The 26,469-nt window shown below is 55.9% G+C and overlaps 1 long non-coding RNA gene across 1 annotated transcript in view; it reads left to right on the top strand.

Moving 5' to 3' along the window:
* Positions 1 to 13,877: 13,877 nt before the first annotated feature.
* LOC138452611 (uncharacterized) overlaps positions 13,878 to 26,469 on the top strand; it is a 128,685-nt gene continuing 116,093 nt past the window's right edge. Inside the window, exon 1 of the long non-coding RNA XR_011260262.1 lies at positions 13,878 to 14,068. This is a non-coding gene — a long non-coding RNA (uncharacterized lncRNA). The remainder of the gene's footprint in view (positions 14,069 to 26,469) is intronic.

Below are 26,469 nucleotides of genomic sequence, written 5' to 3'. Positions count from 1 at the left end.
GGACATGAGTGGGGGCTGGTGGAGGCTGCCCTGGTGGCTGGGGGGTGGGGGTGCAGGGGGACATGAGTGGGGGCCTGGTGGAGGCTGCCCCTGGTGGCTGGGGGGTGGGGGTGCAGGGGAACATGAGTGGGGGCCTGGTGGAGGCTGCCCCTGCACTGCTGGGGGGTGGGGGTGGTGGGAGACATGAGTGGGGGCCTGGTGGAGGCTGCCCCTGGTGGCTGGGGGGTGGGGGTGGTGGTAGACATGGGTGGGGCCTGGTGGAGGCTGCCCCTGCACTGCTGGGGGGTGGGGGTGGTGGTAGACATGGGTGGGGGCCTGGTGGAGGCTTCCCCTGCACTGCTGTGGGGTGGGGGTGGTGGGAGACATGAGTGAGGGCCTGGTGGAGGCTGCCCCTGGTGGCTGGGGGGTGGGGGTGGTGGTAGACATGGGTGGGGGCCTGGTGGAGGCTGCCCTGGTGGCTGGGGGGTGGGGGTGCAGGGGGACATGAGAGGGGGCCTGGTGGAGGCTGCCCCTGCACTGCTGGGGGGTGGGGGTGGTGGGAGACATGAGTGGGGGCCTGGTGGAGGCTTCCCCTGGTGGCTGGGGGGTGGGGGTGCAGGAGGACATGAGTGGGTGCCTGTTGGAGGCTGCCCCTGCACTGCTGGGGGGTGGGGGTGTTGGTAGACATGGGTGGGGGCCTGGTGGAGGCTGCCCCTGCACTGCTGGGGGGTGGGTGTCGTGGGAGACATGAGTGGGGGCCTGGTGGAGGCTGCCCCTGGTGGCTGGGGGGTGGGGGTGGTGGTAGACATGGGTGGGGGCCTGGTGGAGGCTGCCCCTGCACTGCTGGGGGGTGGGGGTGGTGGTAGACATGGGTGGGGGCCTGGTGGAGGCTGCCCCTGCACTGCTGGGGGGTGGGGGTGGTGGGAGACATGAGTGGGGGCCTGGTGGAGGCTGCCCCTGGTGGCTGGGGGGTGGGGGTGGTGGTAGACATGAGTGGGGGCCTGGTGGAGCCTGCCCCTGGTGGCTGGGGGGTGGGGGTGCAGGGGGACATGAGTGGGGGCCTGGTGGAGGCTGCCCCTGGTGGCTGGGGGGTGGGGGTGCAGGGGAACATGAGTGGGGGCCTGGTGGAGGCTGCCCCTGCACTGCCGGGGGGTGGGGGTGGTGGGAGACATGAGTGGGGGCCTGGTGGAGGCTGCCCCTGTTGGCTGGGAGGTGGGGGTGGTGGTAGACATGGGTGGGGGCCTGGTGGAGGCTGCCCCTGCACTGCTGGGGGGTGGGGGTGGTGGTAGACATGGGTGGGGGCCTGGTGGAGGCTTCCCCTGCACTGCTGTGGGGTGGGGGCGGTGGGAGACATGAGTGAGGGCCTGGTGGAGGCTGCCCCTGGTGGCTGGGGGGTGGGGGTGGTGGTAGACATGGGTGGGGGCCTGGTGGAGGCTGCCCCTGGTGGCTGGGGGGTGGGGGTGCAGGGGGACATGAGTGGGGGCCTGGTGGAGTCTGCCCCTGGTGGCTGGGGGGTGGGGGTGCAGGGGGACATGAGTGGGTGCCTGTTGGAGGCTGCCCCTGCACTGCTGGGGGGTGGGCGTGGTGGGAGACATGAGTGGGGGCCTGGTGGAGGCTACCCCTGGTGGCTGGGGGGTGGGGGTGGTGGTAGACATGGGTGGGGGCCTGGTGGAGGCTGCCCCTGCACTGCTGGGGGGTGGGGGTGGTGGTAGACATGGGTGGGGGCCTGGTGGAGGGTGCCCCTGCACTGCTGGGGGGTGGGGGTGGTGGGAGACATGAGTGGGGGCCTGGTGGAGGCTGCCCCTGGTGGCTGGGGGGTGGGGGTGGTGGTAGACATGAGTGGGGGCCTGGTGGAGGCTGCCCCTGGTGGCTGGGGGGTGGGGGTGCAAGGGGACATGAGTGGGGGCCTGGTGGAGGCTGCCCCTGGTGGCTGGGGGGTGGGGGTGCAGGGGGACATGAGTGGGGGCCTGGTGGAGGCTGCCCCTGGTGGCTGGGGGGTGGGGGTGCAGGGGAACATGAGTGGGGGCCTGGTGGAGGCTGTCCCTGCACTGCTGTGGGGTGGGGGTGGTGGGAGACATGAGTGGGGGCCTGGTGGAGGCTGCCCCTGGTGGCTGGGGGGTGGGGGTGCAGGGGGACATGAGTGGGTGCCTGTTGGAGGCTGCCCCTGCACTGCTGGGGGTGGGGGTGGTGGGAGACATGATTGGGGGCCTGGTGGAGGCTGCCCCTGCACTGCTGGGGGGTGGGGGTGGTGGTAGACATGAGTGGGGGCCTGGTGGAGGCTGCCCCTGGTGGCTGGGGGTGGGGGTGCAGGGGGACATGAGTGGGGGCCTGGTGGAGGCTGCCCCCTGGTGGCTGGGGGGTGGGGGTGCAGGGGGACATGAGTGGGGCCTGGTGGAGGCTGCCCCTGGTGGCTGGGGTGTGGGGGTGCAGGGGGACATGAGTGGGGGCCTGGTGGAGGCTGCCCCTGGTGTCTGGGGTGTGGGGGTGCAGGGGGATATGAGTGGGGGTCTGGTGGAGGCTGCCCCTGGTGGCTGGGGGGTGGGTGTGCAGGGGGACATGAGTGGGGTCCTGGTGGAGGCTGCCCCTGGTGGCTGGGGGTTGGGGGTGGTGGTAGACATGAGTGGAGGCCTGGTGGATGCTGCCCCTGCACTGCTGGGGGGTGGTGGGGTGGTAGACTTGGGTGGGGGCCTGGTGGAGGCTGCCCCTGTACTGCTGGGGGGTGGGGGTGGTGGGAGACATGAGTGGAGGCCTGGTGGAGGCTGCCCCTGGTGGCTGGGGGGTGGGGGTCGTGGTAGACATGGGTGGGGCCTGGTGGAGGCTGCCCCTGCACTGCTGGGGGGTGGGGGTGGTGGTAGACATGGGTGGGGCCTGGTGGAGGCTGCCCCTGCACTGCTGGGGGGTGGTGTTGGTGGGAGACATGAGTGGGGGCCTGGTGAAGGCTGCCCCTGCACTGCTGGGGGGTGGGGGTGGTGGTAGACAAGGGTGGGGGCCTGCTGGAGGCTGCCCCTGCACTGCTGGGGGGTGGGGGTGGTGGGAGACATGAGTGGGGGCCTGGTGGAGGCTGCCCCTGCACTGCTGGGGGGTGGGGGTGGTGGTAGACATGGGTGGGGGCCTGGTGGAGGGTGCCCCTGCACTGCTGGGGGGTGGGGGTGGTGGGAGACATGAGTGGGGGCCTGGTGGAGGCTGCCCCTGCACTGCTGGGGGGTGGGGGTGGTGGTAGACATGTGTGGGGGCCTGGTGGAGGGTGCCCCTGCACTGCTGGGGGGTGGGGGTGGTGGGAGACATGAGTGGGGGCCTGGTGGAGGCTGCCCCTGGTGGCTGGGGGGTGGGGGTGGTGGTAGACATGAGTGGGGGCCTGGTGGAGGCTGCCCCTGGTGGCTGGGGGGTGGGGGTGCAGGGGGACATGAGTGGGGGCCTGGTGGAGGCTGCCCCTGGTGGCTGGGGGTGGGGGTGCAGGGGGACATGAGTGGGGGCCTGGTGGAGGCTGCCCCTGGTGGCTGGGGGGTGGGGGTGCAGGGGAACATGAGTGGGGGCCTGGTGGAGGCTGTCCCTGCACTGCTGTGGGGTGGGGGTGGTGGGAGACATGAGTGGGGGCCTGGTGGAGGCTGCCCCTGGTGGCTGGGGGTGGGGGTGCAGGGGGACATGAGTGGGTGCCTGTTGGAGGCTGCCCCTGCACTGCTGGGGGTGGGGGTGGTGGGAGACATGAGTGGGGGCCTGGTGGAGGCTGCCCCTGGTGGCTGGGGGGTGGGGGTGCAGGGGGACATGAGTGGGGGCCTGATGGAGGCTGCCCCTGGTGGCTGAGGTGTGGGGGTGCAGGGGGACATGAGTGGGGGACTGGTGGAGGCTGCCCCTGGTGGCTTGGGGGTGTGTTGGTGCAGGGGGACATGAGTGGGGGCCTGGTGGAGGCTGCCCCTGGTGGCTGGGGGTGGGGGTGCAGGGGGACATGAGTGGGGGCCTGGTGGAGGCTGCCCCTGGTGGCTGGGGTGTGGGGGTGCAGGGGGATATGAGTGGGGGTCTGGTGGAGGCTGCCCCTGGTGGCTGGGGGGTGGGGGTGCAGGGGGACATGAGTGGGGGCCTGGTGGAGGCTGCCCCTGGTGGCTGGGGGGTGGGGGTGCAGGGGGACATGAGTGGGGGCCTGGTGGAGGCTGCCCCTGCACTGCTGGGGGGTGGGGGTGGTGGGAGACATGAGTGGGGTCCTGGTGGAGGCTGCCCCTGGTGGCTGGGGGGTGGGGGTGCAGGGGGACATGAGGTGGGGCCTGGTGGAGGCTGCCCCTGCACTGCTGGGGGGTGGGGGTGGTGGGAGACATGAGTGGGGTCCTGGTGGAGGCTGCCCCTGGTGGCTGGGGGGTGGGGGTGGTGGTAGACATGGGTGGGGGCCTGGTGGAGGCTGCCCCTGCACTGCTGGGGGGTGGGGGTGGTGGGAGACATGATTGGGGGCCTGGTGGAGGCTGCCCCTGCACTGCTGGGGGGTGGGGGTGGTGGTAGACATGGGTGGGGGCCTGGTGGAGGCTGCCCCTGCACTGCTGAGGGGTGGGGGTGGTGGGAGACATGAGTGGGGGCCTGGTGGAGGCTGCCCCTGCACTGCTGGGGGTGGGGGTGGTGGTAGACATGGGTGGGGGCCTGGTGGAGGCTGCCCCTGGTGGCTGGGGGGTGGGGGTGCAGGGGGACATGGGTGGGGGCCTGGTGGAGGCTGCCCCTGGTGGCTGGGGTGTGGGGGTGCAGAGGGACATGAGTGGGGGCCTGGTGGAGGCTTCCCCTGGTGGCTGGGGGGTGGGGGTGCAGTTGGACATGAGTGGGGGCCTGGTGGAGGCTGCCCCTGGTGGCTGGGGGTGGGGGTGCAGGGGGACATGGGTGGGGGCCTGGTGGAGGCTGCCCCTGCACTGCTGTGGGGTGGGGGTGGTGGGAGACATGAGTGAGGGCCTGGTGGAGGCTGCCCCTGGTGGCTGGTGGGTGGGGGTGGTGGTAGACATGGGTGCGGGCCTGGTGGAGGCTGCCCCTGGTGGCTGGGGGGTGGGGGTGCAGGGGGACATGAGTGGGGGCCTGCTGGAGGCTGCCCCTGCACTGCTGGGGGGTGGGGGTGGTGGGAGACATGAGTGGGGGCCTGGTGGAGGCTGCCCCTGGTGGCTGGGGGGTAGGGTGCAGGGGGACATGAGTGGGTGCCTGTTGGAGGCTGCCCCTGCACTGCTGGGGGGTGGGGGTGGTGGTAGACATGGGTGGGGGCCTGGTGGAGGCTGCCCCTGCACTGCTGGGGGGTGGGCGTGGTGGGAGACATGAGTGGGGGCCTGGTGGAGGCTGCCCCTGGTGGCTGGGGGTGGGGGTGGTGGTAGACATGGGTGAGGGCCTGGTGGAGGCTTCCCCTGCACTGCTGGGGGTGGGGGTGGTGGTAGACATGGGTGGGGGCCTGGTGGAGGCTGCCCCTGCACTGCTGGGGGGTGGGGGTGGTGGGAGACATGAGTGGGGGCATGGTGGAGGCTGCCCCTGGTGGCTGGGGGGTGGAGGTGGTGGTAGACATGAGTGGGGGCCTGGTGGAGGCTGCCCCTGGTGGCTAGGGGGTGGGGGTGCAGGGGGACATGAGTGGGGGCCTGGTGGAGGCTGCCCCTGGTGGCTGGGGGGTGGGGGTGCAGGGGGACATGAGTGGGGGCCTGGTGGAGGCTGCCCCTGGTGGCTAGGGGGTGGGGGTGCAGGGGGACATGAGTGGGGGCCTGGTGGAGGCTGCCCCTGGTGGCTGGGGTGTGGGGGTGCAGAGGGACATGAGTGGGGGCCTGGTGGAGGCTTCCCCTGGTGGCTGGGGGGTGGGGGTGCAGTTGGACATGAGTGGGGGCCTGGTGGAGGCTGCCCCTGGTGGCTGGGGGTGGGGGTGCAGGGGGACATGGGTGGGGGCCTGGTGGAGGCTGCCCCTGCACTGCTGTGGGGTGGGGGTGGTGGGAGACATGAGCGAGGGCCTGGTGGAGGCTGCCCCTGGTGGCTGGTGGGTGGGGGTGGTGGTAGACATGGGTGCGGGCCTGGTGGAGGCTGCCCCTGGTGGCTGGGGGGTGGGGGTGCAGGGGGACATGAGTGGGGGCCTGCTGGAGGCTGCCCCTGCACTGCTGGGGGGTGGGGGTGGTGGGAGACATGAGTGGGGGCCTGGTGGAGGCTGCCCCTGGTGGCTGGGGGGTAGGGGTGCAGGGGGACATGAGTGGGTGCCTGTTGGAGGCTGCCCCTGCACTGCTGGGGGGTGGGGGTGGTGGTAGACATGGGTGGGGGCCTGGTGGAGGCTGCCCCTGCACTGCTGGGGGGTGGGCGTGGTGGGAGACATGAGTGGGGGCCTGGTGGAGGCTGCCCCTGGTGGCTGGGGGGTGGGGGTGGTGGTAGACATGGGTGGGGGCCTGGTGGAGGCTTCCCCTGCACTGCTGGGGGGTGGGGGTGGTGGTAGACATGGGTGGGGGCCTGGTGGAGGCTGCCCCTGCACTGCTGGGGGGTGGGGGTGGTGGGAGACATGAGTGGGGGCATGGTGGAGGCTGCCCCTGGTGGCTGGGGGGTGGAGGTGGTGGTAGACATGAGTGGGGGCCTGGTGGAGGCTGCCCCTGGTGGCTAGGGGGTGGGGGTGCAGGGGGACATGAGTGGGGGCCTGGTGGAGGCTGCCCCTGGTGGCTGGGGGGTGGGGGTGCAGGGGGCCTGGTGGAGGCTGCCCCTGGTGGCTGGGGGGTGGGGGTGCAGGGGAACATGAGTGGGGGCCTGGTGGAGGCTGCCCCTGCACTGCTGGGGGGTGGGGGTGGTGGGAGACATGAGTGGGGGCCTGGTGGAGGCTGCCCCTGGTGGCTGGGGGGTGGGGGTGGTGGTAGACATGGGTGGGGGCCTGGTGGAGGCTGCCCCTGCACTGCTGGGGGGTGGGGGTGGTGGTAGACATGGGTGGGGGCCTGGTGGAGGCTTCCCCTGCACTGCTGTGGGGTGGGGGTGGTGGGAGACATGAGTGAGGGCCTGGTGGAGGCTGCCCCTGGTGGCTGGGGGGTGGGGGTGGTGGTAGACATGGGTGGGGGCCTGGTGGAGGCTGCCCCTGGTGGCTGGGGGGTGGGGGTGCAGGGGGACATGAGTGGGGGCCTGGTGGAGGCTGCTCCTGCACTGCTGGGGGGTGGGGGTGGTGGGAGACATGAGTGGGGGCCTGGTGGAGGCTGCCCCTGGTGGCTGGGGGGTGGGGGTGCAGGGGGACATGAGTGGGTGCCTGTTGGAGGCTGCCCCTGCACTGCTGGGGGGTGGGTGTGGTGGTAGACATGGGTGGGGGTCTGGTGGAGGCTGCCCCTGCACTGCTGGGGGGTGGGCGTGGTGGGAGACATGAGTGGGGGCCTTGTGGAGGCTGCCCCTGGTGGCTGGGGGGTGGGGGTGGTGGTAGACATGGGTGGGGGCCTGGTGGAGGCTGCCCCTGCACTGCTGGGGGGTGGGGGTGGTGGGAGACATGAGTGGGGGCCTGGTGGAGGCTGCCCCTGGTGGCTGGGGGGTGGGGGTGGTGGTAGACATGAGTGGGGGCCTGGTGGAGGCTGCCCCTGGTGGCTGGGGGGTGGGGGTGCAGGGGGACATGAGTGGGGGCCTGGTGGAGGCTGCCCCTGGTGGCTGGGGGGTGGGGGTGCAGGGGAACATGAGTGGGGGCCTGGTGGAGGCTGCCCCTGCACTGCTGGGGGGTGGGGGTGGTGGGAGACATGAGTGGGGGCCTGGTGGAGGCTGCCCCTGGTGGCTGGGGGGTGGGGGTGGTGGTAGACATGGGTGGGGGCCTGGTGGAGGCTGCCCCTGCACTGCTGGGGGGTGGGGGTGGTGGTAGACATGGGTGGGGGCATGGTGGAGGCTTCCCCTGCACTGCTGTGGGGTGGGGGTGGTGGGAGACATGAGTGAGGGCCTGGTGGAGGCTGCCCCTGGTGGCTGGGGGGTGGGGGTGGTGGTAGACATGAGTGGGGGCCTGGTGGAGTCTGCCCCTGGTGGCTGGGGGGTGGGGGTGCAGGGGGACATGAGTGGGTGCCTGTTGGAGGCTGCCCCTGCACTGCTGGGGGGTGGGGGTGGTGGTAGACATGGGTGGGGGCCTGGTGGAGGCTGCCCCTGCACTGCTGGGGGGTGGGCGTGGTGGGAGACATGAGTGGGGGCCTAGTGGAGGCTACCCCTGGTGGCTGGGGGGTGGGGGTGGTGGTAGACATGGGTGGGGGCCTGGTGGAGGCTGCCCCTGCACTGCTGGGGGGTGGGGGTGGTGGTAGACATGGGTGGGGGCCTGGTGGAGGGTGCCCCTGCACTGCTGGGGGGTGGGGGTGGTGGGAGACATGAGTGGGGGCCTGGTGGAGGCTGCCCCTGGTGGCTGGGGGGTGGGGGTGGTGGTAGACATGAGTGGGGGCCTGGTGGAGGCTGCCCCTGGTGGCTGGGGGGTGGGGGTGCAAGGGGACATGAGTGGGGGCCTGGTGGAGGCTGCCCCTGGTGGCTGGGGGGTGGGGGTGCAGGGGGACATGAGTGGGGGCCTGGTGGAGGCTGCCCCTGGTGGCTGGGGGGTGGGGGTGCAGGGGAACATGAGTGGGGGCCTGGTGGAGGCTGTCCCTGCACTGCTGTGGGGTGGGGGTGGTGGGAGACATGAGTGGGGGCCTGGTGGAGGCTGCCCCTGGTGGCTGGGGGGTGGGGGTGCAGGGGGACATGAGTGGGTGCCTGTTGGAGGCTGCCCCTGCACTGCTGGGGGTGGGGGTGGTGGGAGACATGAGTGGGGGCCTGGTGGAGGCTGCCCCTGCACTGCTGGGGGGTGGGGGTGGTGGTAGACATGAGTTGGGGCCTGGTGGAGGCTGCCCCTGGTGGCTGGGGGTGGGGGTGCAGGGGGACATGAGTGGGGGCCTGGTGGAGGCTGCCCCTGGTGGCTGGGGGGTGGGGGTGCAGGGGGACATGAGTGGGGGCCTGGTGGAGGCTGCCCCTGGTGGCTGGGGTGTGGGGGTGCAGGGGGACATGAGTGGGGGACTGGTGGAGGCTGCCCCTGGTGGCTTGGGGGTGTGTTGGTGCAGGGGGACATGAGTGGGGGCCTGGTGGAGGCTGCCCCTGGTGGCTGGGGGTGGGGGTGCAGGGGGACATGAGTGGGGGCCTGGTGGAGGCTGCCCCTGGTTGCTGGTGTGTGGGGGTGCAGGGGGATATGAGTGGGGGTCTGGTGGAGGCTGCCCCTGGTGGCTGCGGGGTGGGTGTGCAGGGGGACATGAGTGGGGTCCTGGTGGAGGCTGCCCCTGGTGGCTGGGGGTTGGGGGTGGTGGTAGACATGGGTGGGGGCCTGGTGGATGCTGCCCCTGCACTGCTGGGGGGTGGGGGTGGTGGTAGACTTGGGTGGGGGCCTGGTGGAGGCTGCCCCTGTACTGCTGGGGGGTGGGAGACATGAGTGGAGGCCTGGTGGAGGCTGCCCCTGGTGGCTGGGGGGTGGGGGTGGTGGTAGACATGGGTGGGGGCCTGGTGGAGGCTGCCCCTGCACTGCTGGGGGGTGGGGGTGGTGGTAGACATGGGTGGGGCCTGGTGGAGGCTGCCCCTGCACTGCTGAGGGGTTGTGTTGGTGGGAGACATGAGTGGGGGCCTGGTGAAGGCTGCCCCTGCACTGCTGGGGGGTGGGGGTGGTGGTAGACAAGGGTGGGGGCCTGGTGGAGGCTGCCCCTGCACTGCTGGGGGGTGGTGGGAGACATGAGTGGGGGCCTGGTGGAGGCTGCCCCTGCACTGCTGCGGGGTGGGGGTGGTGGTAGACATGGGTGGGGGCCTGGTGGAGGGTGCCCCTGCACTGCTGGGGGGTGGGGGTGGTGGGAGACATGAGTGGGGGCCTGGTGGAGGCTGCCCCTGCACTGCTGGGGGGTGGGGGTGGTGGTAGACATGGGTGGGGGCCTGGTGGAGGGTGCCCCTGCACTGCTGGTGGGTGGGGGTGGTGGGAGACATGAGTGGGGGCCTGGTGGAGGCTGCCCCTGGTGGCTGGGGGGTGGGGGTGGTGGTAGACATGAGTGGGGGCCTGGTGGAGGCTGCCCCTGGTGGCTGGGGGGTGGGGGTGCAGGGGGACATGAGTGGGGGCCTGGTGGAGGCTGCCCCTGGTGGCTGGGGGTGGGGGTGCAGGGGGACATGAGTGGGGGCCTGGTGGAGGCTGCCCCTGGTGGCTGGGGGGGTGGGAGTGCAGGGGAACATGAGTGGGGGCCTGGTGGAGGCTGTCCCTGCACTGCTGGGGGGTGGGGGTGGTGGTAGACATGAGTGGGGGCCTGGTGGAGGCTGCCCCTGGTGGCTGGGGGGTGAGGTTGCAGGGGGACATGAGTGGGGGCCTGGTGGAGGCTGCCCCTGGTGGCTGGGGGGTGGGGGTGCAGGGGGACATGAGTGGGTGCCTGTTGGAGGCTGCCCCTGCACTGCTGGGGGTGGGGGTGGTGGGAGACATGAGTGGGGGCCTGGTGGAGGCTGCCCCTGCACTGCTGGGGGGTGGGGGTGGTGGTAGACATGAGTGGGGGCCTGGTGGAGGCTGCCCCTGGTGGCTGGGGGGTGAGGGTGCAGGGGGACATGAGTGGGGGCCTGGTGGAGGCTGCCCCTGGTGGCTGGGGGGTGGGGGTGCAGGGGGACATGAGTGGGGGCCTGATGGAGGCTGCCCCTGGTGGCTGGGGTGTGGGGGTGCAGGGGGAGATGAGTGGGGGACTGGTGGAGGCTGCCCCTGGTGGCTTGGGGGTGTGTTGGTGCAGGGGGACATGAGTGGGGGCCTGGTGGAGGCTGCCCCTGGTGGCTGGGGGTGGGGGTGCAGGGGGACATGAGTGGGGGCCTGGTGGAGGCTGCCCCTGGTGGCTGGGGTGTGGGGGTGCAGGGGGATATGAGTGGGGGTCTGTTGGAGGCTGCCCCTGGTGGCTGGGGGCTGGGGGTGCAGGGGGACATGAGTGGGGGCCTGGTGGAGGCTGCCCCTGGTGGCTGGGGGGTGGGGGTGCAGGGGGACATGAGTGGGGGCCTGGTGGAGGCTGCCCCTGCACTGCTGGGGGGTGGGGGTGGTGGGAGACATGAGTGGGGTCCTGGTGGAGGCTGCCCCTGGTGGCTGGGGGTTGGGGGTGGTGGTAGACATGGGTGGGGGCCTGGTGGATGCTGCCCCTGCACTGCTGGGGGGTGGGGGTGGTGGTAGACTTGGGTGGGGGCCTGGTGGAGGCTGCCCCTGTACTGCTGGGGGGTGGGGGTGGTGGGAGACATGAGTGGAGGCCTGGTGGAGGCTGCCCCTGGTGGCTGGGGGGTGGGGGTGGTGGTAGACATGGGTGGGGGCCTGGTGGAGGCTGCCCCTGCACTGCTGGGGGGTGGGGGTGGTGGTAGACATGGGTGGGGCCTGGTGGAGGCTGCCCCTGCACTGCTGGGGGGTGGTGTTGGTGGGAGACATGAGTGGGGGTCTGGTGAAGGCTGCCCCTGCACTGCTGGGGGGTGGGGGTGGTGGTAGACAAGGGTGGGGGCCTGGTGGAGGCTGCCCCTGCACTGCTGGGGGATGGGGGTGGTGGGAGACATGAGTGGGGTCCTGGTGGAGGCTTCCTCTGGTGGCTTGGGGGTGGGGGTGGTGGTAGACCTGGGTGGGGGCCTGGTGGAGGCTGCCCCTGCACTGCTGGGGGGTGGGGGTGGTGGGAGACATGAGTGGGGGCCTGGTGGAGGCTGCCCCTGCACTGCTGGGGGGTGGGGGTGGTGGGAGACATGAGTGGGGGCCTGGTGGAGGCTGCACCTGGTGGCTGGGGGGTGGGGGTGGTGGTAGACATGAGTGGGTGCCTGGTGGAGGCTGCCCCTGCACTGCTGGGGGGTGGGGGTGGTGGGAGACATGTGTGGGGGCCTGGTGGAGGCTGCCCCTGGTGGCTGGGGGGTGGGGGTGCAGGGGGACATGAGTGGGGGCCTGGTGGAGGCTGCCCCTGGTGGTTGGGGGGTGGGGGTGGTGGGAGACATGTGTTTGTGATCAGTGGTGCAAGATGACATGTGGGTTGGTTGGTGGGCATGGCCATGGTGGATGGGTTGCCTGTGGGACATGAGCAGGGGTGCAGGGTAGTACCCTGTGGTGTGGGCTGCCTGCAGGGGCCGTGGAGGGTGTAGGGGGAACACCTGGGGGGACCCACAGGCCATATCACGTGTAGCATTCCCCTGCAACACAGAAATACACGTACCCAGCCAAATCCCGTGTTGAACTTACCGCTCACCCCTGGAATCCACGTTCCCCCACCAAATCGCGTGTTGAACTTCCCGCGCACCCCTGGAATCCACGTACCCAGCAAAATCGCATGTTGAACTTCCCGCGCACCCCTGGAATCCACGTACCCAGCCAAATCGCGTGTTTAACTTCCTGTGCACCCCTGAAATACACGCACCCGGCCAAATCGCGTGTGGAACTTCCCGCGCACCCCTGAAATCCACGTACCCGGCCAAATCGCGTGTGGAACTTCCCGCGCACCCCTGTGATCCACGTACCCAGCCAAATCGCGTGTGGAACTTCCCACGCACCCCTGGAATCCACGTACCCAGCCAATTCGCGTGTGAAACTTCCCGTGCACCCCGAAATACACGCACACGTTATTTTTAAGTCAGCGGGTGTCCGTGTTTGTGGGTACCCCTTTGCACGTCATTTGTCCTGGAGGGCCACAGTATTGGACATTCATCATAGCTGTATATAGGTGCTATTTGTTGGCGCACCTTTTGGTGCACATTTTTTACAGGCGCAGGGACGCTACCGCCTGCTTTCTTGTGGCGGTCGTGTTTGTGCCTGTGCGCTGGTTTGACCGTGCGCTGTTTTGCCCTATTTGATTCCATGAATACGTGTTGTAGGCGAGCGTGTGGGCGTTCCGCGCACTTTCACCCTGTACTTCCCCCGTGACGCCCACATTTTGGCAAGTTGTTCCCCATTCCGATTGTTACGCCCCGTGTTCCGCCTACTTTTGTAGCGTGCGCCGCGCTATGTGCGATTTTCGCTGTGGCCTGTGCGATTTTCGCTGTGACCTGGCGCACGCCGTTAGATGGCCTGTGCGCCAACGTGCGCCGCGCACTTTTTTAGCGCACATCTGATGGTTTTTTCGCGCACGCCCTTCCATGAATCGATGTGCGCTGCTTTTCGTGCGATTTTCGCAATTGCACTGCGATTTTCGCAATTCCACTGCGATTCGCACGTTTTTGCCCACTTGCGCCGCGCTATTTATTCCATGAATCGGCCTCTAAGTGTAAAGTACATAAATAACATTTCACAAATATCTGCATTAAATGCGGTATATATTTCCCCAAATGTACCTCCCAACCGTTTTTGCAATTTACCCCAATGAACACAGTATGCATTTTCTTAAACGTGCATCTCACCAGTATTCGCATGTTCTTTATCATGTTAAACACGCGCCTACATATTACCTACATATTGCATGAAATTATGTATGAATCACTATTAAAACATACAGCATTACTCTGTAAAATCCACAGTATTTGCATTTTCATTTACGAAACATAATCAGGCACATTGTATGCAATTTAGTAATAATATATATATAGTCAACCCATTAAACTCACATCCAACTGCTATAAAGTTGTATACATATATATGAACTTTACTCCACAGGCAGGTGTTAATAATATAAGTCAATTTCCACTACACTGTTCCCCAAACCATTGCATGCACATCCAGGCACGAGAGAGAAGCACGCTATGCTGTAACCAAGAAACAAACAACCGCATTTCAGGAACAACGCGGATAAACAGCTACACATGGCAAACAGCACATCCAAAGAATTGTCAAACGTCCGACAGCCGGATGCCGTAATATCTCTCCTTGGTGCTGCCGACATTATGAAATAATAAAAAATATCTCACACCATTATGCTACGTAGCTCTTCTCTCGAGTGCAGAGGCACGTTTTAATTCCAGTAATCCGATCCAATTATACCAGTCCTTCCAGGCTGCTGCACGCATGACGTACTCACGTTATGAAACGCCGATACGTCTTTTTCTTACAACTGCAATACAGAACACGTTAGTGTGCAGAACAGCCACAGGCAATCGATCTTCGCCAGGACCCACAACCTCCACTTGACGTAAGCATTGCAGTTTCTGCTCCGGGGGACGACAGTGCTCCGGTACTCCCACCGCTCCAACTGCCACAACCTGATTCCCACGCCAGGTAAACACCATTCCTCCAAGCTAGCCGGGAACTGACATACTTCCTCCCCATGGTCTGCTGGCAAAGCACTCTTTATCCAGAGGCTCAGACTCGTCATCAGGTTAACCACTTGCTTGGCAGGTGCTCGGGCGCTTATTACACTTCTTTTCATTGTAGAACCCTGTTTCTACATTTGTAAAATGAAAGCTCGGAAAGTTAATTTCTGATGTATGTGCATTTTCACTTATGGCATCATGTAGCATGCATGACTTTGGTGATTCAGACACACTGTTTCATAGTTTATGTCAAGAGGTGGCCCACCACTTCTGATCAAGTGTTTCTTTGGTTTTTGGCTGGTTTTGGAGAGTCACTCAGTGTTTATCACTTCTTTAGGTGTTTTATGACAAGTAAAAAGAGACATATTGCAAATTATTGTCTAATGTATACATATAGTACATAGAAAGTATTGGGATCGGTTTAATATTGTGTACCAGGTAGTGGTCCGTATGTGCTTATGTATTACCAAAATAGTTTTCCTACTGTTGTAGTGTATTGTCTATATATAATTTACAGAAAGGATTGGATCCACATGCCTCATAATTGGAAGGTCCTGTTCGTTCTATGATTTCATATGGACCGTGCCACTCGGAGAGCATTTTATTGTCAGAGGATGGAAGTAAAACCAATACCTTTTGACCTACAGAATAAATCTCATCACTGCTTTCTTGTTATAATATTCCTTTTGATGTTCTTGACTTCATGTCATATCAGTCTGAACTATATTTTGAACTTTAGAGAAGGAGGTACCTGTCTTCTCACGTCCCCTTATCACCATCATATTGAGATGACAGACGAAGAACCATGATGGTGGAACCCATGCCTGAATCCTTGCAATGATTCTACACCTCATTGAGTATATGATAGATGATATGCACTCAGATAAACCATCAGAGTGTACCCGCAAGCTGACATGGTGGAGGAAAGTTACCAAGAAAGATGCACTTTGCCGAGCTGTCGAAATGCAGCCATGTACAGAATGAGTGTGCAATAAACCAAAGACTGATGACAGCAAAAGAATGTCATAAAGAAGATACAATATGAAAATACTTAAGAATGACGATGTAACTGAAGCACTAAGAGAAATGTTTATTCCATGATGCAGTACCTATGAACACAAAGAAGAATGAAGTGACTTACTGGTCAATAACTGCAGATACGCTGAAACTCGAGGTAGAAAGAATTTGTAGAAGCTAGTTATATATTGAACGTTTAGAATGACGGTTAGAAGAAGATGGACAACGGCTTATGTCATTCAACCCAGCTACCTCAAAATACGAGCCCAGGATCTTAACGTGGAAATATGATGGAGAAGTTGTTTTCCCATGCAAAAAAGAGTAGTACATTTTCTGAGAACCAGTGATGCTATTTCAAGAGATGAAGGGAAAGCATGAATGGAGTCTAACGAGCAGACCATGTTTGAGGACATTTTTCCCAAAGATTAGGAGGAACAAGAAAATGTATGAATGCCAAATATTGAATAATTATAAGGGCATGAAGTTAATATGGGATAGAGAGAGCAAGTCTCTAAAGGCCAAGAGGAACAAATGCACCCAGCATAATTCAATCAAATGAGGTTAAATGCACCATCAACATAGACAATTTCATGGTCTTGTTGTCATGATCTCTGCTTCCAAAAGGTCAGGGTTTTCCCAACTCCCTTGGAAGCAGATCCATAACCCAGGTTCCGAGTGCCAACCAGTCCCAATTGGGACCTTTTGGACCCAGTCCTGGCGCCAGTGGCACCAGGCTCATAAATATGCCCAGTCCCAGCGCTGGAAGCGCCGGGCTCATAATGCTTGGGTGGACTTACCTGCAGCAGACCATGCTGCTTACTTGCCTGCCAGTTGAGCCTCTGATCCTCTTCTGTTTGGAACTACTTTTCCTGTTGGGTGGGGCAGGAGCCACTCCCTAGATTCAGAACACTGGAACTCTTCTGGAAAGCAGGAACTCTTTTCTTACCTAGGCGTGGCTGTGGAAGGAGACACCTAAGCACTACAGGAGGCTATTTAAACCACACCCGATGGATGAATCTTGCTTTGCGTTATTCTGCATCCTCTGCAGCAGAACGCTCATCGTGTCTTCTGCATCTGATCCTGGGCCTAAGGAAAAAGGCTTACCATCCTGAATCCAGTCTTCAGCAACACCTATAAAGACAAGAAAGAACAGGTTAGCATTACGGTCTTCAGTGACAGCTCTTCACTTACCTGGTCCATCGGCTGTCACCAACGCCTCGCGCTGCATTCCGGCATCTGAAAGACAAAGGCTTACCTACTCTTCGTGCGCTCCGGAGGTCTTCACACTGCATTCCGGCATTTGAAAGACAAAAGCTTACCAACTCTTTGCACGCTCCGGAGGCCTTCGGCGCTGCATCCCGCATCTGAAAGACAAAACAAGGTGCGTTTAAAGACATTGCGGAACTTTAATACTCACGTGCCATTACTCCTTTCCACATCTAACCCAGTGGGTATTCCGGCACCCTGCAGCCGCTCCGAACTTGTACCTGCAAAATAAAAAGACAGTTAGAGCGCATCGTGAAGCAGGCAACAAGCGCTTACTTACGTGCTTCCAGGCGCTTCTATTCATCACACGGGCTCCATCTTCAACTCACTTCAGCCCGTCATCCGCCATCGCCGGAACCCTGCAAAACAAGAAACATCATTACTAAAGACTTTAAAGACATTAGAATTACTCGGAACTTACCGTTCGTGCAGTAAACAACGGACAGCAGTCCTCTGAAGTCAAGAGACCTGCTCCCCTTATCCAGTGAAGAAACTGGTTACAGCACCCGGCCCCGAGGCAGATGGAGAGCACAGCGTTCACTTACCTAAGGTGAGAGCGTTAACCTTTGGGGTTCTACAGGAGAAGAGAAAGGGAAGAAGAGAGAGACATTCAATAACCCAGTTCCTTAATCCCATATTTTCTATCTGCAGACATCTTACCCTTCAAGTCAGACATACAGTGCACAGAGGTCCAGCCCAAAGAGCCAGCCGTGTGTTACACATCACCTTTGCAGATACGGTATACGCCCAGTCAAGACCGGCGCCTCTACGGGAATCAGGTGAGCGTTACACTTGTAACACGTGACGAAGAGCTCACAAACAAGGGCTATTCATTAAGTCTGAAGCTAAGATAATGATGTGCCTGCACTCTCTCAAATGTCCAGAAACAGTGCCGACTGGCAAGGTCAGCCTTCAAACAGAAGACACTGGCATGAGCCATACCAATGAGAGAGGGTAGTCTAATTGGGAAAGCAAGGAGAGAGCTGACTTATCTCCAATCACCTGGGTTTTATTTCTACGCACGTGCTGCTAGCAAGTCGAATTTCCAAGGTTTTATTTGGGTTGCCAACCAATCAGAAAATCCTGCCATGCACTTTTACATACGGTGTTGCAAGGTTTTATTCTGCTGCCATATTCTCTGCTATGACGTGTATAGAAGTAGCTCAGGGTGTGTCACACAGACAAGAGACCACCAATGAGGGATTAACACATGTATTTTCTATATGTAGACAAGTTCCCCTAATCCAATCCCACACTTCGGTAGGTTTTGCGGTGTGTGACATGTAGGATCACATCATAGATGACGCATCTAGCATTACATAAACTGAATATAATCGAAAAGACATTGTGATCCTGCATGAATCGATTTGATGAGTGTTTATTCGTCCTGCTTCACTTCTTTGAGATGAAAGCAGTATTTTACCATCTCCTTTGAGTCTATCCAGTTATTTGGTCTGAGATATTTTATTGGTAATTCCATTTAGAACACATATGCTTCAATGTGCGACAGCACATTTGGTAACAGAGGATGGTTCAGGCTTAATCGACTTAGAGCCCAGACCTAGAACCCAGACCTAGATTCCTGGGTACTTGACGGCTCCCACCACTAGCCAGATGAGCGTGGAGTTTCCTGGGGGGAGCAGTGCGCAAGAAGTATCATGTGATCAATATATGGTCAACAGGTCAATGTTTGACAAAATTCCTGTCCATTCCCCACAGATTCCCTGCAGACGAAAGGCGAACTGGTCGATTATGGGAGAGTCGATGCCGGGGGACTCGAGCTGACTGCCAGACGTAAAAAGGTCATTGCAGTTGGTAAAAACATAAGGGGGGAGGGACTGTAATTATGTTATGTTATAAATGAAAGAGAAATAAGAGTAACTGGATTTTTGGGGATTATAAAATGAAGAGAGATAAGGATACCCTGAATTCAGAGGCTCAAGAGAGACAGAAATTGTAAACACTATAGTTCCATATCGGAGCATTAAGGATTACTAAGGGCAGAGCCTATTAGAAGAGCATGTATCAAACTCCCAGAGGGGGCAATAAAAAGAAAGGAGGATACATCCACTAAGGCAGTGGAGAAAGACGTACGTAAAAGGAAACTTATATATATATAGGAATTGCACATATGTAAAGGGTATAATATGATTGTATTAGAGTTAAATGGCCTGAGTCACAGACATATTTTATATATTTATTTTAATTATTTTTTTTATTTTCTTTATGAGGCCTCTTTCACTAGTAAGAGACCCTCCAAAAATTGGGTTTAACGCCTGCTGTCACTCACGAGATTCACAGACATATTTTATAATGACACAATCCCATAGGAAAACGGTCTGTGAATCAGGCCAAAAATGTATAAAACAAACAACAAAAAATAAAGAAAGAATAGTGTAAATAAATAAATAATAAGCAATTTTTCCTTACACTTTTTTGCAAACGGATCGATGTCAATTCACAGGCTGGAATTAGACGAAACCAAAATAGAAGTAAAAAAGACAGGTTGAAGATCCTAAAAAAACAAAAACGATACACAAAAAAATGAAAGAACCTAGGCCGGGACATTATTTTGATCTCCTGGAATACTAGTGGCGAGTGATGGTGCCTACTGAAATATAATGAAACTATATATTTTATTAATGTGGAATGGAGAGAAAGAAATTGAGTAAGTATTGACAGTCTGAATTGGCTTGTTGTAATGGAAGAAACACCTCTCACACACCAATGCAGAACAAATCCAAGATATACAGCCAAGATTATGCAGTACCATTCTGAATGGTTTAAGGGCACAACCAATAATACATTTATGTCCTGGCCTCCAGGAGGCTCATTGTCAAATATGGTATTGTGGAATATGATGACATATTTACATGCCACGCATAAGGGAAAGAAGCTATAGAAAAGATTTGCAGTACTAGAACTTTGGAAAATGTACCAGAATGAGAAAGAAGACCCAGGGTATAGGGAGTGGATGCTAATTCAGCACAAAGGGGAAGATATAACACCTTCAGCTCCTCTTTCCCCTCCCGAGAAACAAGATGTAGAAAATAAAGAAAAGGGATTCTATCCTCTAAAGGAACTGAAAGCAGCAGTGGGGTATTTTAATCCACCATATGAACTCCCTGCCTATACTAGTGAATCGAATGAGCAGAGAGCAAAAGTAGAGAGCGCAATTATATACAGATAAGCAATGAAAGTAAATAGCGTTATGATCAAAGGATAGACACAGCAAACACATTGAGATAGAAGAAGCAGTGAAACAAAAAAAAGAATGACAGATATAGCTAAGGGTGCATTAATAGTAAAGAACGTAAAGAAATATTGCTCCAACTATATGACAAAGGTATTGGTGGAGTTCGAGAAAGAGAGGAACGAGAAGAGAACGATAAGAAAGTGAAAGAGAAGGAGGAAGAAAGGCTATATAAACAAGAAAGAGACAAGGAATGTAAGTGAAGGAAGAACAAAGAGAATATGAGGAAAAAAGGGAGAAGGAGAGGCTAGAAGAAGAGAAACAAGAAGAAATAGAAGCTCAAAGATTGAAAGCACGTAGGTTATAAAGATGGTGCGAGGAAGAATAATTAAAGAAAATAAGGAGAAGGGAGGAAGAAATTAACAGAAGTAGAGGATTTAAAGATGATGAGATTGAATATGTATGCCATAGAAGCATTATACCCATAGAAATGCAAGAACGAACTAAAGAAGAGAGAGGGCCACAACCATCCCATGCAGGGTAGTGAGGACCATTAGATATGCCAACATGGAGAGAAGAAGATATAGAGACCATAGGAACAAGAATGGGCAAACTATATAGCCACATGAGGGATAAGGAAGGATATAAAACTCAAGAGGGTGAACAAGGAGCATCCTTTAGAGGAACAGAAGGAAGCTTTGATGACATCAGACCAGATGACCATAGAACTATATCCTTAAGTGGGTTCGATCTTAATGATGCGGAAGAGGAAAATAGTCATACGAGATGGGGCATAATAATGTCAGACAAGGAAAGGAAACAAAAATAAGAAGATGCGAGAAGAAGGCACATATGGATTTTCAAGAGAATCAAGCATAGATAAAGGGGTAAAATGGTTAAATCTAGAGGACACTATAAGAAAAACACTGGATCCAATATGATATTCTGAACAACCACAAGTAGAATCGCACAAAATAGGGGATTCGTCCCTGCCCTCTGTGAGCAGACTAAGGGTATTGCCAGGGAGAAAACAAGCAGGCAATGATAATTCTGCCTGGAAGACAAGGAGTGTGGGCAGATATGACAAAGGATCAGGGTGTTCACAGTTCCCACTATTAGACAAAGGAGAGGGTCAACTATAATATATACCCCCAGATGGATAAGGATAACTTAAAATGCACGCTGCTGAGTTTAACTTCCAGTGTGGGAAAATTGATCAAAGAATTAGAGAAAATTACGTCAGGAATATAGACGATATAAAAGTCCTATAATCAGCCATCGTAGGGGAGAGATCGGATGACATTGGAAAAGTGCAGGGCATCGAAAAGTAACTGCACAAAACAAAGTGCATGATGGGGCACCATTTAATAACTGTGAAGTAGACCTATGGCAAGCACTAAGGGTACAATATCCAGACACATCGGATATTGGGGCGATAATGACAAGGAAGATGAGGGAGGACGAAGACCCCATTTCTTTTATTCAGGATATTCAGGATAGATGGAACGTAGAGATGCACGAATAGTGGGATAAAACAGTAGCGTTATTTTACCACATATTATGTCAGGAACTGCCAGAACCAGTGCAAAAGCAGTTAAAGAAACAGGTGGAAATGGAGGCAAATCCATGGCCAGAGATACAATTGGCAATCGTGCATTATTGCAAGATGCTAAAGGAGAAATACAAGAAGAAAGTTTAGGGTAGAAAGCAAGATGAGGCGAAGTTGGTGCAGAAAAAAATTATCAAACTTCACCATCGAGGGAACAGTGTTGACAAGCATAGAGGGAAGCACAGCGCAAGAGATGCGGTTGCCATAGCAAAATAATATAGCTAATGCCCAGATCAGAATGGGTATAATGATATGCCTAGAAACTGAGGGAATGGGCCTCGAGGAGGAGGATGTAGAGGTTTCAAAACCCTCAAGGAAGGGGAGGATTTAATGGCAGAAAGCCCTTGACATGTTGGAATTGTGGAAACATAGGACATATGGCTTGAATATGTAGAAGTAGAGGAGGCATGAAACAACAGAATTGGCAATATCCGTCTTAGTACAAGGTCCTCTACCCAACCTACTTCTTTTTGATCAACCTTCCACCTTCCTCCTCACTGGCTCCCTTGCCAACTGCACCCACTTCCTCCCTGGCTCCCCTGCATGCTAGACACACCTTGGCTTCCTTTCCCACTCTCTCTGCACAGACATCCTTGTCAGCCGCTCCCACGCAGGTGCCCTTGTGTCCCACTGCCAATACATCTGGGGCCCCTTGCCCCCTGCGTCCCCTCCTTCACTCCTTCACTGGCTCCCTTGCCACCTACTACTGTCCTGGCTCCCTTGACTGCACTCCCTTTAGCCCCTCTGCCTTATCTTGCCTCTATCCCTCAGGCACCCACGTTGCTTAAGAGGGGGACCTCTGTCCCCTGCTCCCCCATAAATCCTTCACAAATGGCAATCTGCTCCGCGTTGCCACACTCAACTCTCGCTCTGCAGTCAATCACTCGTCCGACATATGTTACCTTCTTGAACACCTGTACCTTGATGTTCTTGCCCTCATTGAAACCTGTTTTAAGGACAGTTCTGTGATGAGTTCTGAGACACCTCTCCGTGAGGGCTACAAGATCCTCTCTGAGCCCAGGCTCAACAGGATGACCTGATGTGTTCAGTACTATCTTTAACACCATACCCCCAAGAAGAACCAAGGGTCAAGGTGACTATAGGAGGAAAGACATTCTCATTTCTTGTAGACACTGGAGTGACTCATTCCTGTGTCCATGATGGAAAATATCCCACGTCAGGCACTGCCATGAATGTTCAGGGATCTTCTGGGGTGACAAGTTTAGTTCGATTTACAGACGAATTACCCATTTCTATAGGGGAACACAACAATACTATGCCATTGCTATACTCTGAACCGACACCGCTAAACATACTAGATATGACTTAATGACAAAACTTAACATGACAATATCTTTTACTGACGAGGGCATAGTGTGGTCAACCCCGGGGATACATTATAACAATGTGAGGGAATTTATATTAGCCTTTGCAGGAAATAAAGTCCCTCTAGATGAGGAAGCATTTTTGTATATAGTGAATATTTTATTATCAAGGTTTCCCAAATTGGCAGGTAAAATGATAAGGATGCCTGATACATTTTTGTTCAGGCCAGAAATGACCATGGATGAGGAGAAATAGTAAAATATTCCTCTGGAATTAGCAATGTTAAGAGAAGAAAGTGTGATGCTTCAAGGGACAGACGACGAGGGAAGACGAAGGAGAACAGAGATAGCCCTTCATGAAGGATATAGACTGACAGACTTGACAGATGGGGAACTATTTAGGGATGACTATTCAGATTTTGAGTGAGTATTCTTTATAAGTCCCACTTATTGGATTAAAGTTGAGAGTATAGATGTACCACAGAGATTGGCATTGGTAAAAAAAAAGCCATCATTTTTTCAGGAATGCATGGAGAAAGTGCCAAGTGTCTTATGGACCACAAGTCCCTGAGACATGGACCTATTAAAAGGAGTAGGAGCAGTGAAAATTAAGCTTAAACCAGGAGCTATTTTAACACGTGCAAAGCAGTATCCGATGTCCAGGGAAGCAGATGAGGGGATATTCGAAACTATATCCGCCCTAATGAAACAAGGCATTTTAGTACTGTCAGATTCTCCATACAACACGGCTGGGTACCTTGTCAAAAAATCAAAGGGTGGTCATAGAGATTCGTCCAGGTCCTCCGCCCTTTGATCCATATAGTCAAAGCAGAGTTTCCTTTAGTTCCAAATCCTGCGACAATATTGTGCAATATTCCATCAACAGCCAGGTGTTTTACTATTGTTGATTTGAAAAATGCATTTTTCTCAATTCCCTTACATGAAGACTCACAAGATTTGGCTTCCTTTTCATATGGAACAATTCACCTGAAACATACTTGTTTGCCTCGGGGGTACTTTGAGTCCCCTTCTACTTTTAATAGAGTACTTCAGATGGATTTAGGAAATGTTGAGCTCGAAAGTCCCATAATTCAACACGTGGATGACTTTATAATGTGCAGTGAGACAGAAGAAAAATGTAGAGAAGACTTTGTTAACCTTATGACGATACTTGCAGAAAAAGGGTACAAAGTAGACAAAAAAAAATTACAGTACTGTTAGGAAGAAGTGTTATACATAGGACAGTTAATCTCGCATGAAGGAAGAAAAGTGACACCTGAAAGAGCAGAAGCCATTATGAGAACCATACAGCCAAACATGGTGGGACAAATGCAGCAATTTTTAGGCAAATGCAATCATTACAGGACCTGGGTCTTTGAATACAGTACATATATTCACCCAATTTTAAAAGCGCATAAAGAAGCACAGGTGGCTAAAACTAGATTAGTGTGAACAGAAGACATGACTGAAAGATTTAATGAATTAAAAAATGTGATAAGTACAGCTCCTGTATTAGGGATTTCAAATTACAGTGAAGAATTGTACATATTTTCCCATTCAAATGGAGATGTCATGACAGCAGTCCTTACACACAGAAAATGACATTAGGACATGGTCACACACCATTAGCTTATTACAGTGGGATTCTAGACCCAGTTATGAAAGGACACTCTCCTTACAAACACTCTTGGTGCTGCTGCATTTGCCAAAGAAATGACTTCAAGTATAACTATGGGATGTTCTGTAACTCTATTTGTAGAGCATGCATTATTTGCAATCTTAGAGAAACCGAAAAGTATGTTGACCACTCAAAGAGCATCGTGGTATCAAGTAATTCTCTCAAATCCTGCAATCAAAATTGTAAGGTGTAGTATAGTAAATCCAACAATGTTTCATAGCTGAACCAGTGGGAGAAGATCATGATGTGCATGACTGTGTTACATATACCGAATGTTATAATGATATTCCCCATGTTAGAGAGAATGCCCTAGGAAGAAGGGAAGTAGTTTCCATTGATGGTTCATCTAAAATTGATCAACAAACTGGGGTGAGACATTTGGAATGGCAGTAATAAGGATGACACGAGAGGGCACCTTGGAAGTATCAATGAGCATACGATTGCCGTCAACCTATTCAGCAGAGGTTGCAGAATTAGCCATGCTTATTGATGAACTATGAAGTTTTGAGGATGAGGAAGTGACAGTGTATTTTGATGCTGCCTGTGTAACATCAACAGTACATGCAGGCCTACCACGTTGGAAGATAAGAGGCTTCCTCCATGCAGATGGCACTCCAGTGCAACATGAGGGGCTATTAGACAAACTCATTGAAGCTTTAAGCTTTCCCACAACCATAGCCATCGTGAAATGCACAGCACCTTCAAAAGAACAAAATGTATCTCTCTTGGGAATGAAGCCGCAGACTTAGAGGCGAAATGTGCTGCATATTATTCAACCATGTGTCAATATGAGTTAAAAGATTTGAAGCAAGCCAGCATGTTAGTAAAAGAAGGATTTAATATGACGTCATTGTACAGTTAATTGATGTACAAGGATGAGCATCGCAACAAGAAAAGGAGCTATGGAAAAAGCAGGTATGTTCTTTATACCCCACTGAGGCAATTTAGTGGCAGGACAATACAGGAAAGTCAGTTATGCCTCTAGCATTGTTGAGAGTAGCATTGGAGCAGTTCCAGTATCCCGCACATCCCGTGACTTGAAAGAGTGTAGATGCTACTATAGGAGAAGACTGGTTCGTACCGAATCTCAGTGAGCATGTGGCACTGTTCATTGTGAACTGTATTGTGTGCCAGAAATGTACGGCAGGGCACCCCTTGCGAATGGTGAGAAGAGTGATACCCAGACCTAATGGCCCCTTCCAACATTTGTACATTAATTATGTGGATATGTTGCAAACATATAATCATTATTGATACATGATAGTTGTAGTTTGTCCCTTTTTCATATGGATTGAAGCAGATCCATGCAGCAATCCTGATGCTGCATCAGCTGCAAAGTTTTTAGTCTGCAAGGTATTTTCAAGATGGGGTGTGCGAAGTTTTGCGATCCGATAATGGATTGCACTCTGTGAATGAACTCATTGAAAATATAGTCTCACTTTTAGGCATCAAGCAAAAGCCTGCTTCGGCCTATCACCTGCAAGCCAATGGGATATGTCAGAAATGAAATGGTCTTCTGAAAGAGAGAGTAGCAAAGCTTAAAATCACATTGGAGAAGGGAGGCTACATTGCATACCCCTTGCATTATATGCATTACGTAACCAGCCTGGTTCAGATCACCATTTAATACCCCATGAGTTGGTGACTGGACACCGAATGAGAACTCCTCTCACAATGCCAACAAGGGCAAATACAAACACCCACAGTGTTGCAAGGGCATTAGTTGATGAGATGCATGATTATTTGAAAACAAAGACTCAAATTATTTATTTTATTTCTCAACAGATCAAACACCAATAGGAGTGGTCAAAGGTGAACAAAACAAACAATTTGCCTAGTAGATTGGAAGACTCCTTAAAACCTCCAATATTATACCCAGAGGACCAGGTGCTAGTATGTCAGTTTGTGTGCACCTGGAGTATCCCGAAATACAACTCACCTTATGAGGTGGAAGAAATAAGCCCTACTGACGCAAAGCTCAAGGGCCGACAGGCGTGCATCCATCTGCATGATATCAAGCCCTATAAAGGTGAAGCATTGACCTCTCCTGCACCCACCCACAGTGAGGCAAGTATCCCCATTGAAGCAAGTGCCCACAGTGAAGCAAGAGAAGAGTGACAAAGAATGACCACGCAATCAATGACCAAGAATCTGGATAAAGAAAGGGAAACATTTTTAGATTAGGGTTGATTTATGGACTAATACATTTGCAGTAAACGTGGGACATTTTTCCTAGAATAAGTTTCAAGGAACAATGAGAGAAAAGTTTGAGGTTTGA

The sequence above is a fragment of the Ambystoma mexicanum genome, chromosome 4p, assembly GCF_040938575.1.
Source record: "Ambystoma mexicanum isolate Mex_15411 chromosome 4p, UKY_AmexF1_1, whole genome shotgun sequence".
Taxonomy (NCBI): Eukaryota; Metazoa; Chordata; class Amphibia; order Caudata; family Ambystomatidae; genus Ambystoma; species Ambystoma mexicanum.
This window is presented reverse-complemented; position numbering and strand designations above follow the sequence as displayed.